This window comes from Sphaerodactylus townsendi, linkage group LG05 (assembly GCF_021028975.2).
Source record: "Sphaerodactylus townsendi isolate TG3544 linkage group LG05, MPM_Stown_v2.3, whole genome shotgun sequence".
Lineage (NCBI taxonomy): Eukaryota > Metazoa > Chordata > Lepidosauria > Squamata > Sphaerodactylidae > Sphaerodactylus > Sphaerodactylus townsendi.
Window position 1 is genome coordinate 117,842,125 of NC_059429.1, and position 14,720 is coordinate 117,856,844.

At 46.8% G+C, this 14,720-nt stretch overlaps 1 protein-coding gene across 4 annotated transcripts in view; it reads right to left on the bottom strand.

The window, feature by feature from the left end:
• The window catches only part of BCAS1 (brain enriched myelin associated protein 1), a 79,082-nt gene that overhangs the window by 37,227 nt on the left and 27,135 nt on the right, over positions 1-14,720 (bottom strand). The gene's annotated exons all lie outside the window — the stretch shown is intronic.

Consider the following 14,720-nt stretch of genomic DNA (forward strand, 5'->3'; position numbering starts at 1 on the left):
TCTGAGGCGTGCATTACTCGGGAGTAAGCTTGGTGGTAGTTGGTGGCTTTGCTTTGAAGCAACTGTGCAACTCTTCCAACAGGTGAATCACGACCCTAGGAGGGTTTACTCAGAAGCAAGCCCCATTGCCAGCAACTGAGCTTACTCCCAGGTAAAGGATCATGCTTTAGTTCTTTGCATGAAAATCAGTGGGGTTTAGCAGCGCTTAACAGGGTTACTTATACTGCTTCCCCAAAACTAGATCTTAGGCTTAATGCTAATAATTCATCCCAGCGGTCCAGGCCAGCCTAGATGTGTGTGTGTGTGTGTGGGGGGGGGGAGTAGGGGTGACTCTGTGCGTGCCCACATAGAGAGCTCTGAGTACCACCTCTGGCACCTGTGCCATAGGTTCACCACCACTGATCTATACTCTGTTGCACACAAAGATGGTAGTGCAGTCAGTGGAGATGCACTGGCTAAGAAAGTTGTATGTTTCCACAGTAGAACATAGCCCTGAACAAATATGTGAATTATCATTCATTTTTACATACTGCCTGTCAAAACCATAATTTTGTGCATTATTGAACATGGTACTTTGATACAAGAGCATTTATGCCAAAATGTATTCTTACTTTCAAACAGACTGGGGGAGCAGGGCTAGGTAGGCACTAGGACTCAGGGAGAGCAGTCTATAACAAAGAAGGTCTGGCATGCTTTGTTCTGTGGCAGAGGGATATAAAACTGCTATCACCTTTATGTAGAATAGAGTATAGGACATTTTTATCCCAACCATTCCTCCAAGGAACTCAGGGCGACACCCACTATTTCACCACCTCTATTTTATTGTCCCCGTGTGGGAAGTTAGGCTGAGAAAAAGGCCATTTCTGCACGGCCTTGATTGGGGTTGGGTCGGCGTATACGTATAAATACGTATAAATTCGTATTGGGAGCTTCACAGCAGCCAGACATGATTGCTAGCTTCATCATATGCGTCTGGGAAACAAACGTCGTAGTCAAACTGCACTTCAGTAACAAGAAACAAAGCCCTGCTCTGAGAGTACAGAAAGCTGAGACGTGGCCTAAATGATCTGAAACGGTTCTTCAGATAAAATGGAATGCTAATTTAAAAGGCAAGGAAAGGTTAAGAATATAATTGTCATGCAGGACCTTACCCAGAGCTGGACATTCTTAGCATTCAGAAAAGTCACATGATCCTCTATGCGCAAGAGGAAAAGTATAGAGGGAGGGAATCCTGACTTTTCAGGGAAATCTGTCAAAACAAATAGCTACCAGCTTTTGACTGACTGGCTTCTCAGCATGGATGATAAAGCTGCCGACTTTATGCTCAGACATTAATGGTCTCCGTTAAGGGTGTGTGTGTGTGTGGGGGGGGTGCCCTCGCTAGCTCAGGCTGGGCTTTTTCTATCTGATCTATGAAGCTAAACTGGGTTGGCCCTTGTTAATATTTGGATGGGAAATCCACCAAGGAAGACTGGAATTGCTACACAGAGCCAGACAATGGCCGCCCATCTCTGAACTTCTCTTGCCTTTAAACTCCTAAAGAGTTCCCATGAATTAACCTAAAAATGAATAAGTTGCGGAAGAGATGGAAAACCCAAACCCCAGGATAGAGCACATGTTTTCTATGCGTAAGATTTTAGCTACAATCCCAGGATCCTGGCACGATTGGGAAAAATCTCTGGAGAACCAACCGTCTAACTCTGGCTGATTCCGCATGGGCCAAAAACAGCAGTGTGAAAACGGTGTGAAAATGGTGTAAAAGGGTTTAAAATGGTCTAAAAGGGATTATACTGTTTTCACACCGTTTTCACACCACTGTTTTTGGCCCATGTGGAATCAGCCTAAGATAGGCCCGTGAAATTTGAAGCCAGGTTCAAAAATTGGTTCATGAACCACAGTGGATTAGATAGATACATGGATCTATCAGTAGGGTTACCAGGTTCCTCCTGGCAACTGGCGGGGGAGGGATGGGTGGGGGGAAGTTACCAGTGTCAAACTGAGGCATAACATCGTCAGTGATGTGTCAACATGATTTCTGATTCTCACCAGAAGTGATGTCATCATTTTGCTGATGACATAGGGACACTCTGCTATTTGGGCAAAATCTATGGTATAAGCTTGTTTTACAAGCCCAAATACCAGAGCATGCTTACATCATTGGTGACATGATAATGTTCTGCGGATGTGTCATCAATTATGTGGGGGTTAGGCCACACTTCACCCTTAATAAGATCCCCACTGGCCACATGAGTGGCACTGGGGGGGGGGTCCAAAGAGAGGAATCTCCTGCTTCCAGGGGGGTTATGGCAATTCAGTGGCTACTAGCCACCAGAAGAACTGGTTGGTCACTGAGTGTGACAGGATGTTGGACTAGATAGACCATTGATCTGATCCAGCAGGGCTCATCTTAGGTTCTTCTTAACTACAGTTTTATGGGATGTTCAAACATCAACATTCTAGCCTAATATGGTTTATCCCTGGTTTATTCACTAGCATCACCTTCCAAGTCTACTGCAAAAAGGTGATGAAACCACCTTTTGTAGGTACAAACTCTCTGTGTAACAGACTTCTCTCTGTCATACACCTCTGAAGATACTAGCCACAGATGCAGGCGAAATGTTAGGAACAAGATCTACCAGACCACGGCCACACAGCCCGGAAAACCCACAACAACCAGTTGAATCCAACCGTGAAAGCCTTCGACAATCTATTAGGATGAATTTATATGATATTACTTCAATTTGACACAGAAACATGTCTGCTTAGAAAGATGCAAAATTTTGAGGAAAAATACCTCTTCAACAATTGGAAACCTTATGGACAAAAGATATTAAATTTACAGCTAGTCAAGCATTAAGATAAAATTGGTACAAGATATTATATTGGGGGTATATTACTCCAAAGGATATCAAAAAGATGGACCAGATTCATGAAGGAAAATGTTGGGAATGTAAAGAAGTAGACAGCAGTCTTCAAAATATATGGTGGATGTGTAAAAAGACAAAACAAAATTTGAAAAAATGCATGCTGTATTCCAGAATTTTTTAAAAAATAAATTTGCAATGGAATCCCAGAGAATGCTATTCGTCATTTTACAAAAAAAATTCCAAAAATCTTAGAACTGTTTTGATACATAATAAGGACAGCGCGAGTTATGCTTGCAATGAAATGGAAAGCAAAAGAATGCCCATGCTAAGGGGACTTGGAAAGCAAACTAGCTGAATATGCAGCAATGGCAAAACTAATACACTTTGGCCGTTTCCGCACGAAGGCGGAAACGGCCGGGTCGGCGTTTATGATGCCGACCCGACGACGCTGGGACCGTCCGCATGGATGGTCCACCAAGGAATAAACAGAACGCCCGGCGCCACGGAACGCCGGCGGCCGGCCGACCCGGCATGTCCCCGGGCCTCGGCGTCGCCCGAGAAGGCTGGGCACCACGCACCCTGGCCCTGCACGCCTGCTCCAGCGGGCGCAGGGCAGAGAGGGCGTGTCCCCAGGTTTCGGCAGCGCCAGAAGCCCGAAGGGTGAAGATGCCGGTGGGGAGGCGAAGCGTGAAGCTGCTGCCGTTTCGCCGGACAGCGGCTTCACCGCGGGCGTGTTCCCAAAAGAGTGCTGGGAAGCGGCTCTGGGGAACGTAAACCGCCCGGCTTTCAGGCAGGGAGGGCTGCGAGGGTACAGGTGCGGCTAGCGTTGCAGCTTCGCCCGATGGCGGATCGATGGCGTCCTGGAGACGGCGTTTTTACCGTCTCCAGGTCGCCATTCATTGCCCGTGCGGAAACGGCCTTTGGGAATAAAAGACTAATTAAAGAATTTCATGATAAATAAAAAGCACTTTATTTATACCATCCCTAAAAAATGGGGAGCAGAAAAAGAGGTTATTGAAATGATAAGTATGAATTATTAATAAGCTTTTGTAAAGTCATACTGAAAATGGGGGAACGTTTAAATATATTATGAACAGATGTTAATAAAATGTGAATTTAATTTTCAATATTAGGGAAGTACTTTTAAGAAATGTACAATAGTAATCCATACTGCAGGCTTTTTATTCTATTTCATTAAAATACATCTGATAATATTATACAGCATATTATAATATTACAACATTCATCTTATAATATTGTATAACTATTGGTTTTATCAAATAATGTACAGGCTATCATGAATTATGCTATTATGAAATTAACTATTTAAAGCTTATTATTATGCCAATATTTACTGTTCATAATTGCTATTATCACTTATTGGCTCATTCCGCACATGCAGAATAATGCACTTTCAAACTGCTTTCAGTGCTCTCTAAAGCTGGGCGGAATAGCAAAATCCACTTGCAAACAGTTGTGAAAGTGGTTTGAAAACGCATTATTTTGCGTGTGCGGAAGGGGCCATTGTCTATTGTTTATTGTATCATTGTTTACTATTTTGTTTGTGTATTGTCTGCCTTTTGATATAATTGTAACTGCTGTTCTGATATGGTTTTAATTTTTTTCTGTTCTGTTTATATCTGTAAAAACTAAAATCTTTATTATACATGAAAAAGAAAATAATGGCGATTAGTGGACATTTCAGGACAAACTGGAAGGAACTGGGCTCAAAGAAAGGGTGTTTTCAAACCTCAACAGGAGTAGGTTTCAAATAGTCCTCCCCACAGCTTCAAGAAACCAGGGTAGGGTGTGGTATGTGTAGGTACCTGGGTGAGACCCATATTTCTACAGAAGATGTGCCATTGAACTGGATGTGAAAGTTTCTCACAGATACCTAGGCTTCCTCCTGTCCTGTATGCAGCTCTGTGTCTCTCTGTGCTCAGATTTGATTGGTGTCCATGCTCTGCTCCCCGCCCGACCCTGCTTTCAAATTGTGCCAAACATCCTCATGGGAAAAGCAAAGGAAGAAATAAATGTGCTTTCTTCTTTCCACAGCTGACTCCTGCAAAGCACAGAAGCCAGGAAACTGTCCAAAGTTCAGCATCCACACCTGTTGGGCGTCCACTCCTCCTCTTTTCCATTCCTCCCTTTTCTTTTCTCTGCCTGTTCAGCAGCAACTCTTAATTGATTTCATAGCATCTAACACTTCACAGACAATAAGGAGGATCTTCTCAGAACACATGGCACACCCCATGACGGAAGGCTCTTTCCCTGCCATACTCATTGACTCTGCAAAAGCTTGTCTGGCACTGACTACTGTGGCCCTTTCCCCACTTACGGTTTGCTGCACGCTACTGCCCCCAAATAGCGTGTGGTCCAGCGGTGCTCCCCACGAGTCCGGGCGGCGACAACGCCCAGTCCGCGCATTTCCGACTCTCGAAGTTTCATAACGTCTCCTTCAAAGCGTGCGTCATATCTGAACGAGCGCTGAAGAAAGCGGGCACCCTTCCCCGGCTACTGTGCGGGGCAGTGGGGCAGTGGGGAACACGACCCCGGGGCGGAAATCGCTCGCACTCAGAGTAGCGCGCTGCAAAACCTAAGTGGGGAAAGGCCCTGTGTTAGCTGAATGTTACGAATTCCTTTGCTATCCCACCCCTCACAAATACACCTGCAATTCAGTCCTTTAGGACCCTAATAGGTCTGAGACCAGTTATTTAGGTTGCAGTCCTAAGCACACATACTAGAGAGTGTCCAAATCAATTCAGTGATGCTTAGAACTGAGCAGGCCCTGACCTCCATAGACCAGGCTAGCTAGATCTTGTCAGGTCTCAGAAGCTAAGCAGGGTTGACACTAGCAAATATTTGGATGGGAGATCTCCAAGGAATACCAGGGTCAGGACAAGGAGGCAGGCAGTGGCAAACCAACTGTTGTGGGTTTTCCAGGCTGTGTGGCCGTGGTCTGGTAGTTTTTGCTCCTAACGTTTCACCCACATCTATGGCTTGCATCTTCAGAGGCATGTCATGGGAAGATGAGTTTCTCTTGGTGACTGTGAAGACATCTTACTGTGACATCCCTCTGAAAATGCCAAAATGTTCGGAGCAAAAATTACCAGAAATGGCCAGACAGCCCAGAAAATCCACAACAGGCAGTTGATTCCAGCCATGAAAGAGTTCCACAATGCAATGGCAAACCACCTCTGAACGTTTCTTGGCTTGAAAACCCCACCAGGTGTCACTATAATTCAGATGTTACTTGACAGCAAAAGAAGAGAAGGACTGAACAGTTCCTGCCTGATTATAAAGGTCTTCTGACTTTGTCCTCCTTTTCTAAATAAAGGTGGTTGGGTACACAAGAGAGGGTCTTCTCTTTTTCTGTGGTGGCACACCAATAAAGGTTCAGCAATCATTAGATTTGCTAATTTCAGTGTTCAGTTTCAGATGTCCCTTTTCACGCTAGTTACGATTTGATGTTCAGACAGTTAAATAATTCCACACATTTTACTGGGATCCCCCCACCATGTTTTGATGCTGTCAGCCACCACATGAAGCCACATGGATTGAGAATGCAGAATAAACATTTATTTTGTAAAGAATTTGAATGCATTGGCTGATTCCTTGCTAAAAACAGATTTACTTTCCCCCTGAGGTTGCTTTGAAAACACCAGTGTAAATTGCTGCCCCTCTTAAGAAAACTTGTGCCCATAAATGCTCAGATTGTGGATAGAGGCCAGGAATTCTAAAGCACATGGTGGCTGCACTTAAATTTCCCCCCAAAAACACTATATGCAGAATAATTGATAATTAATATTAAAATAATAGGATCACCCCCAATAATGGCCATCCCTGCAAATTACGACAGGTAGAACACAGCAGACATGATATACAAGACTCAGTTTCACTTGGGAGAAAATGTTCTAGAATTTGTTTGCTGAACTGATGTCTGATTCTTAGCATGATATCAAATGTTTAACCCTAAACAACTAAACAAACAGCAAACTGGCTAGAAATGGTTTTGATGGACACCAGGCAATTTTTGATGCCAAGCAGAATACAAAGAGGTTGAAAGCTCATGCTGAAATAAGGACTGTTTGTCTTTAAAGTGCCGCTGGACTTCTGTTTTGATAACCAGCAATATCACAACTGAGACTATTGTATCTTAGCTACAGCATAAGAAGACAAGACTCACAGGAAAAGACAATTATGCCAGGAAAATCTGAAGGCCATAGAAAAAGAGGAAGACCCGACATGAAATGCAGTGACTCAATAAAGGAAGCCACAGTCCTCAGTTTACAACACCCTAGTAACGCTGTTCATGATGGGATGCTTTGGAGGTCATTAATTCATAGGGTCTCCATGAGTCCAAAGCTATCTGGCAAAATACACAGACACAAGCTCAAATGGCTGGTCAAAAACCAGGCAAATGGTGATGAGGTAGGCTTCATTTTCTCTCCCCATGCAAATCACACATTTTGCAAAGCTGCAATTTTCCCTACAGGGGCTGATTAGCCACTGCTGGCGTTCCTTGCCCTGCTCTGGCACGAAAAGTTGCACCAGAAGTGCTGTTGCTTTCTCTAGGGAAAGTGAGAAGCCCATGCAGGGCCAGAGGAAATGTGTCGGGACTAGATGCCTCCTCTCTCGGTGCACTGAAAAGAGAAAGTGTATTGAGACAAGATTTGTTTTGCCTTGATGCAACTCCTCTCTTGGTGCGCTGCAAACAGGAAGCATGCATCAAAACAGGATTTCTTGCCTTGATACACTTCCTCTCCCACTGCATGCCAGAGCTTGGTAATCTTCTTTACTCAATGAAGGGCCCTTTCCGCACGGGCCTTTTACAGCGCCCTAGGGACGGCAAAAACGCCGTCCCTAGGGAGCTGTTTGCATGGGGGGCACAGCTACATCGCAGCGCGAAGCTGCTGTTTCCAAACCTCGCTCCTTGAGCTAGGTTTTCTGGAAACTGGCTTCCAGCCGCTGCCCGTCGACCGGCGACGCCAGGCTGGAAGACTATATCCCAACCTTTTCCGATCGACTTACCTTCCCTCTCGACCTTCTGGCGTAATGGCACCGACCTGGGGGGCTTTTACACCCCGCCCTGTGACTCCAGAGCAGTTGCGCAGGGCGGGGGGGGGGTATCCCCTGGCCTCGGCGACACGCTGGAAGGTCGCAGGGAAGGTAAGTCGATCGGGCGACGGCACAGTGCTGCTCTGTTTTCCCTGTCCTTACCAGGACCGTTCGTCCCGGGGTGTGTGTGTCGGCGTCGTATACGCCGACGCATCCCCCAGCGTGGCCGTGTGGAAGCAGCCAAGAACTAAATTGTGGAATTTACAACTAATGGGCACAGTGATGGACACAAGCATGGGCAGCTTTAAGAGGAAATTAGACAGATTTCTGGAGGATACGCCCTTCAGTGGCTGCTAGCTCAAGTTACGAAAAAGAATCTTAATAGTCAGAAACAGAAAACCTCTGAACTCAGAGCAAGGAGACTAGGCTAGATATACCCCCGGTCCAGTCCAGTTGGACAAGAGTGACAGGGCAGTCCTTAACTGAGTTACACCATCCCAAGCCCATTGACTTCAATGGACTTAGAAGGATATAACTGCCTAGGATTGCACTGTAATACTCTGATCTTGAGATGAAGATCATATGACACCATTTATCTGTAAAATGCACATTGCAGACTAATAGTGACCCAAGGGGAAATAACCTTTCGGTCTCTTCTTGGTCTTTTGCATCTTCCTCATACTATTGTTAGAATTTTAAAAAAGGGGGAAAGCTCTTTAAAATACCTATTTTCTCCTTTAAGATGCTAATAAATTGGGCAACTCAGTTTCAACTGGCAAAACTAAGGCCCTTTTCACATGGGCCAATAAAGCCGGAGTAACAATGGGATAAAACCTAACTAACATGAGTCCGCCCCACATTCCCCCCCCCCAAATGGGTTATTTGAGAATCACGCTATCTGCGATTCTTTGGTGTTAATGTGGGTTGCAGCTGCTTGCAAACTAATGGCTGCCCCGAGAAGTGTGTTACTTGCTGCTCTTCCCTTTTTTTTTCAGTCTCCACCTCTCTGCTGTGAAGCTACACAGGGGCATAGGGGAAGCAGCAAGGCTGTGGAGGTCCATGCCTGCCTGGCTCTGTAGCTATGCAGCAGAGGCAGGGTGAGGGGAGAGAGAAAACAAACCTCCGTGCAAAGGTGCGACAACAACCTTTATTGCCTTCGCGGGCTCCGTTCTCTGCCTGCAAGGAGGCATGCGAATGCCCTGACAGCAACACGGGTTGCTTTACCCTGAGTGCAACCCGCTGAACTTTGCCTGTGCGGAAAAGGCCTAAGAGAAGATTGAAGGGTTAAACCTTCATCCCCTTCCCCACATGATCCCAGTACAAACTGGGGCTGTTAACAGTGCTTATGAAAATCACCCATCCTCCATTTTGTCCTCACAACAACCCAGTAAGGTGGGTTAGGCTGAAAGAGAGAGCCTTTCCCCACTTACCTTTGGCCCCGCGCTACTTGAGGAGAGTAACGCGGGGTTCCTCGTCGCTCCCCACGACAGGGGCGGTGACAGTGCAGCCGCCCCGGCAGCTGCGGCTGTCAGCGCCCCTCGAAGCCTTGCCAGCATCCAGAGCGCTCTTCTTAAGCAGCCTTTTGATGGCCAGGCGCCAGAAGGCAGCGGGGTCGTCAGGGATGGTCGAGACGCGTGCCTGGGATGCTTTCGCAGCTGCCAAGGAGCAGTAGCGCGCGGCATAGAGGGGAACGACGAGAGTGGGGAAAGGCCCAGAGAGCAACAAGCCAAAGGCTATCCATTAAGATTTCTTGGCAGAGTGGGGATTACAAACTGGGTTTCTTAGATCCCAGTCTAACTATTATAACAGCCTTACTCTAGAAATTCTGCCAGAAGATATCCCCGAGATAGAGATACTTGGAGATATTTAATAAGAATTATGGCTTTTCTGTTTAGGACCATGTGCAAAAAAACCTTTTTGTAATTTGCCAAGATTGTTTTGGGGACATAGTTGGGCCTGCTCCTAGCTCCGGTTTTCCTCCTCTCCCCTTTTCACTCTCTTCTCACAAGGAATTTATATGGAGAATTGTTTACATATTATTAAAAGAGAGCAACATTTGAGTGGGATTGCAGTGGGCTGGGGACAGCGATGAGTGTGAAATTTTGCATGCATGGAATTGCAGGATAACAAAAGTCCTCCTTAACTTCATGAAAAAGTCATGGAAGGAGGATTAATTTTCAGGCTGGCATCCAGAGAGTTAAAGGCATCTGTTGAAATTGACCCCCCCACCCCCACCCCCCAGATATTTCCTCCTACCACATAACATTTTGGAAGTTGATCCCCAAAAGTTATACAGAACAATGGTTTCAAGTGTCTCAATGAGTTTAAAAATGCCTTTTAAGAAACTTTATGCAACAATTAAAAGAAGCTACCAGTAAGCAGGGAAAATACTTTCCAAAGGGGGGGGGGGGAATGCAATAAAGATAGGTTTTTCCCATACTGAATTAATAACAAAAATAATAATATAAATAAGGCAGAGGAATTCTGGAACTACTGCACTGAAAAGGTGGAATCAATATCAAATAGTATATTATTAAGCAAAAGTACTGCTGTAACAGCATGCCTATAAACCTCTGATATCAGCAAGAGACGTCAGCATGTCAAAATGAACAGCTGAACTTCTGATGAACCACATGTGGCTTGTAGTGATGGACTCATAGTACTGAGTCCTTCCCAAAATGTACTTCTAGTCTTCAACATCCTAGTAAACCTAGGCCCCTTCCACACACGCAAAATAATGTGTTTTCAAACCACTTTCACAACTGTTTGCAAGTGGATTTTGCTATTCCGCACAGCTTCAAAGAGCACTGAAAGCAGTTTGAAAGTGCATTATTCTGCATGTGTGGAATGAGCCCTTGTGTCTGTATCAAGAAGTGGCTTTCTCAAAAGGAACCCAAGGACTGAATGAAAAACCCTGTGTACAAAACTACTAATTTATCTGGGCCTGGTAAAAACTTGGAACACAAGGCTGCGAACACATCAATCCCATCCCATATATAAAGCTTCATGAGTCGTGAAAGGGACAATATTATTTCATTTTTGAAATGACAAACCTAGACCATGTCATGGCAATGAGTCCTCCTAGGACTCTGAGGCCATTGCACACTCTTCCCCATACTCAGGCCCTGACTCCTTCATTTGCCTGTGGCCAGTGTTGTATAGTAGTTAGAGTGTAGGGCAAAATACTGGGAAACCCAGGCTCAAATCCCAGGGTTGTTGTGAGGTGGGGTGCGGGAAACAGGGGTTATTTATACTTCTCTGAGTTCTATGAAGAGCCTTTTCCGTACGAGTTGTTTATAACAAATCTTTCCGCCAAATACTATGGGTTTTTAAAATTCCATACATTTTCCCCCTTCATTTGGTTCCAAAAATGTTTTCCCTTCATTTTTCCTCCTTGTTTTCCTGAGTACTTTTACCGCATTTTTTCTATCCATTTCCAAGCCAGCTTCCCTTGAGTATGCACTCATGTTTTAATGGTCTATTTCTCCACCTCAACAAACACCTGGCCCTTACTCACAGTCTGTGGTTAAACCATAAAACAACTGCCCCAATGTCATATCATGACTTCCCATTTTTGCAGGAAGTGACATCATATGTCCCATTTTCTTCCTCACTAGCCTATGAGGTACAATGAGGTACTCACCTTACTGGGAGGCCTGCCATCCCTAACCCAGCCTAAACTACCTGACAACATGGCTGTTGTCATGAGTTTAAAATGGAGGAAGAAGAATGCCTTGGGTTGCCACTGAGAAGAAAAGTAGATATAAAAATCTAAATACATTGTAAAATATATTGTCGAAGGCTTTCACGGCCGGAATCACTTGGGTGCTGTGTGGTTTCCGGGCTGTATGGCCGTGTTCTAGCAGCATTCTCTCCTGACGTTTCGCCTGCTGGGGGGGGGTGGGGGGGGGGGGGGGTGGGGGGGGGGGGGGGGGGGGGGGGGGGGGGGTGGGGGGGGGGGGGGGTGGGGGGGGGGGGGGGTGGGGGGGGGAAAGTGGAATATATATATCTGTTGGAGTGTCCAGGGTGGGTGAAGAAACCTTGTCTGTGAGTAACAAAGAAGGCAGCCAGGTCAATAGTTGAGGGCATCTGAATAGAAGTATGAGTAACAATGAAGACTATAGCCTGGGAGTAACCCTGTAGATAGCAAGGTCACTGGTGGGAGCATCTGAATAGAAGTATCCTGGCCTTTGTTTCTTTTGTCTATGGTCATCCTGTGTTTGTGTGGAGCTGGTTTGACACAGTCTTGACCCTAGTATTTTTCAGCATTGGCAGCCAAGTTCTGTTCATTTTCAGAGTTTCTTCCTTCCTGTTAAAATTGTCCATGTGCTTATGGATTTCAATTGCTTCTCTGTGTAGTCTGACGTAGTGGCTTTCAGAGTGGTCCAGAATTTCTGTTTTTTCAAATAATATTCTATGTCCAGGTTGGTTTATCATGTGTTCTGCTATTGCTGATTTTTCTGGCTGAAATAGTCTGCAGTGCCTTTCGTGTTCTTTGATACGTGTCTGTGCGCTGCATTTGGTGGTTCCTATGTGGGGGATGGGGAGGGGGGGGGGGTGGGGGGGGGGGCGGGCAGGGGGGGAGGGGAGGGGGGGGGGGGGGGAGGGGGGGGAGGGGAAGGGGGGGGGGGGTGGGAGGCAAGGGGGGGGGTGGGGGGGGGGGGGGGGGGGGGGGGGGGGGGGGGGGGGGGGGGGGGGGGGGGGGGGGGGGGGGGTGGGGGGGGGGGGGGGTGGGGGGGGGTGGGGGGTGGGGGGAGGAGGAGGGGGTGGTGGGGGGGGGGGGGGTGGGGGGGGGGGGGGGGGGGGGGGGGGGGGGGGGGGGGGGGGGGGTGGTGGGGGGGGGGGGGGGGGGGGGGGGGGGGGGGGGGGGGGGGGGGGGGGGGGGGGGGGGGGGGGGTGGGGGGGGGGGGGGGGGGGGGGGGGGGGGGGGGGGGGGGGGGGGGGGTGGGGGGGGGGGGGGGGGGGGGAGAGAAGCTTTGATGTGATTCAGCTCCCACAGAAGCTATCAGTCACAGCTTTCTCAAAGAGTGATGTGTGCCTGGAATGAAATCTGGATAATTATGATTATATCAACGATTTAGCCTCCTAGTATAAAGACATCACCCATATAATCAGAAATTAGGCTGTCTGCCATTGGTCAAGGAAAGAAACCAGTTTTATAGGAAACATACTGACTTACTCTCCTGCAGTTTAATCTGAATCGGTACATTTATTTTTCAGAATAAAACCAATGTTGCTTGGTAAGGAATTATTACCAGTTTTTTGGCAAACAAGGCACAATTCAGAATCAAACTGCTCGTGACATTGCAGTGCCTTGACTGGAATTCCTGATAAATTATGTGACTCTTTTACAGGCATGCATTGGGGGCTCCCCGAAGTGGCTCAGAGTTGTGGCTTCCAGGGAATGGAGCCCACGCACAAGAGATTGCTGGAAATGTGAGGGTTTGTGAGTTCTGTGCCTGGTGTAAAGGAGGCAGGGCTGTAGCTGGCAGCCAAGGAATCAGCTCTTGCATTTTAGGGACTGCCACAATTAGGCAAATAAGCAGTTAGGCTATTAGACTATTCAATTTATTTTGTTTGAAAAGGAGTTCTCAGGCACACTTAGCACTTAATGTATTGTCAAAGGCTTTCGTGGCCAGAATCAACTGGCTGTTGTGGGTTGTGGGTTTTCCAGGCTGTGTAGTCACGTTCTGCTGTTGTGGGTAGCAGTGGTGTAGGAGGTTAAGAGCTCGTGTATCTAATCTGGAGGAACCGGGTTTGATTCCCAGCTCTGCCGCCTGAGCTGTGGAGGCTTATCTGGGGAATTCAGATTAGCCTGTGCACTCCCACACATGCCAGCTGGGTGACAACGGGCCTGATCACGGCTTCTCGGAGCTCTCTCAACCCCACCTACCTCACAGGGTGTTTGTTGTGAGGGGGGAAGGGCAAGGAGATTGTCAGCCCCTTTGGGTCTCCTGCAGGAGAGAAAGCGGGGATATAAATCCAAACTCCTCCTCCTCCTCCTCCTCCTCCTCCTCCTCCTCCTCCTCCTCTTCTTCTTCTTCTTCTTCTTCTTCTTCCTGGCTGTGTAGTCACGTTCTGATAGTTTTTGCTCCTAACATTTCACCCGAATCTATGGGTGGCATCTTCAGAGGTGTGTCACAGTGAGATGTGTTTCTCTGTGTGGCACATCTCACCATGACATATCTCTGATGATGCCGCCAGCCATAGATGAGCGTGAAAGGAGCAAACACTACCAGACCACAGCCACACAGCCCAGAAAACCCACAGCAGCCAGTATTTTCAGTGGTGGGATCCAAAAATTTTAATAACAGGTTCCGATGATGGTGGGATTCAAACAGTGGCGCCGCCGCACACACGCACCTCCAGTCCCTATTGGGCAGGGAGGTTGCTTTAGTAACCCCTTCTCGGCACTCAGAAAAAATTAGTAACCACTTCTAGAGAAGTGGTGAGAACTGGTTGGATCCCATCTCTGAGCATTTTCAATGTTTACTACTCCAAACACCTTCTCACAAGAGGCATTCCTACAGATCGGAGGGACTGCGTCTTCTGACGTGGTACCTGTCATGATCAGTACACTACATATGAAATAAAGAATGCCTCCTTGAATACTAATGCTTTGTTCATATTTTGCAGATTAGCATAGAAATACTCAGTTCAGTCTTACACAAGGAATTGGATAATGTTTCTTTAATCAAGCAACAGCTCTGTTAATAACAGCTAGCGCTTTAGAGACAGAAGAAGGCAAAGGAAGATATCAGCATGTGGTACACTATCTCAGATCAATAGTCTACA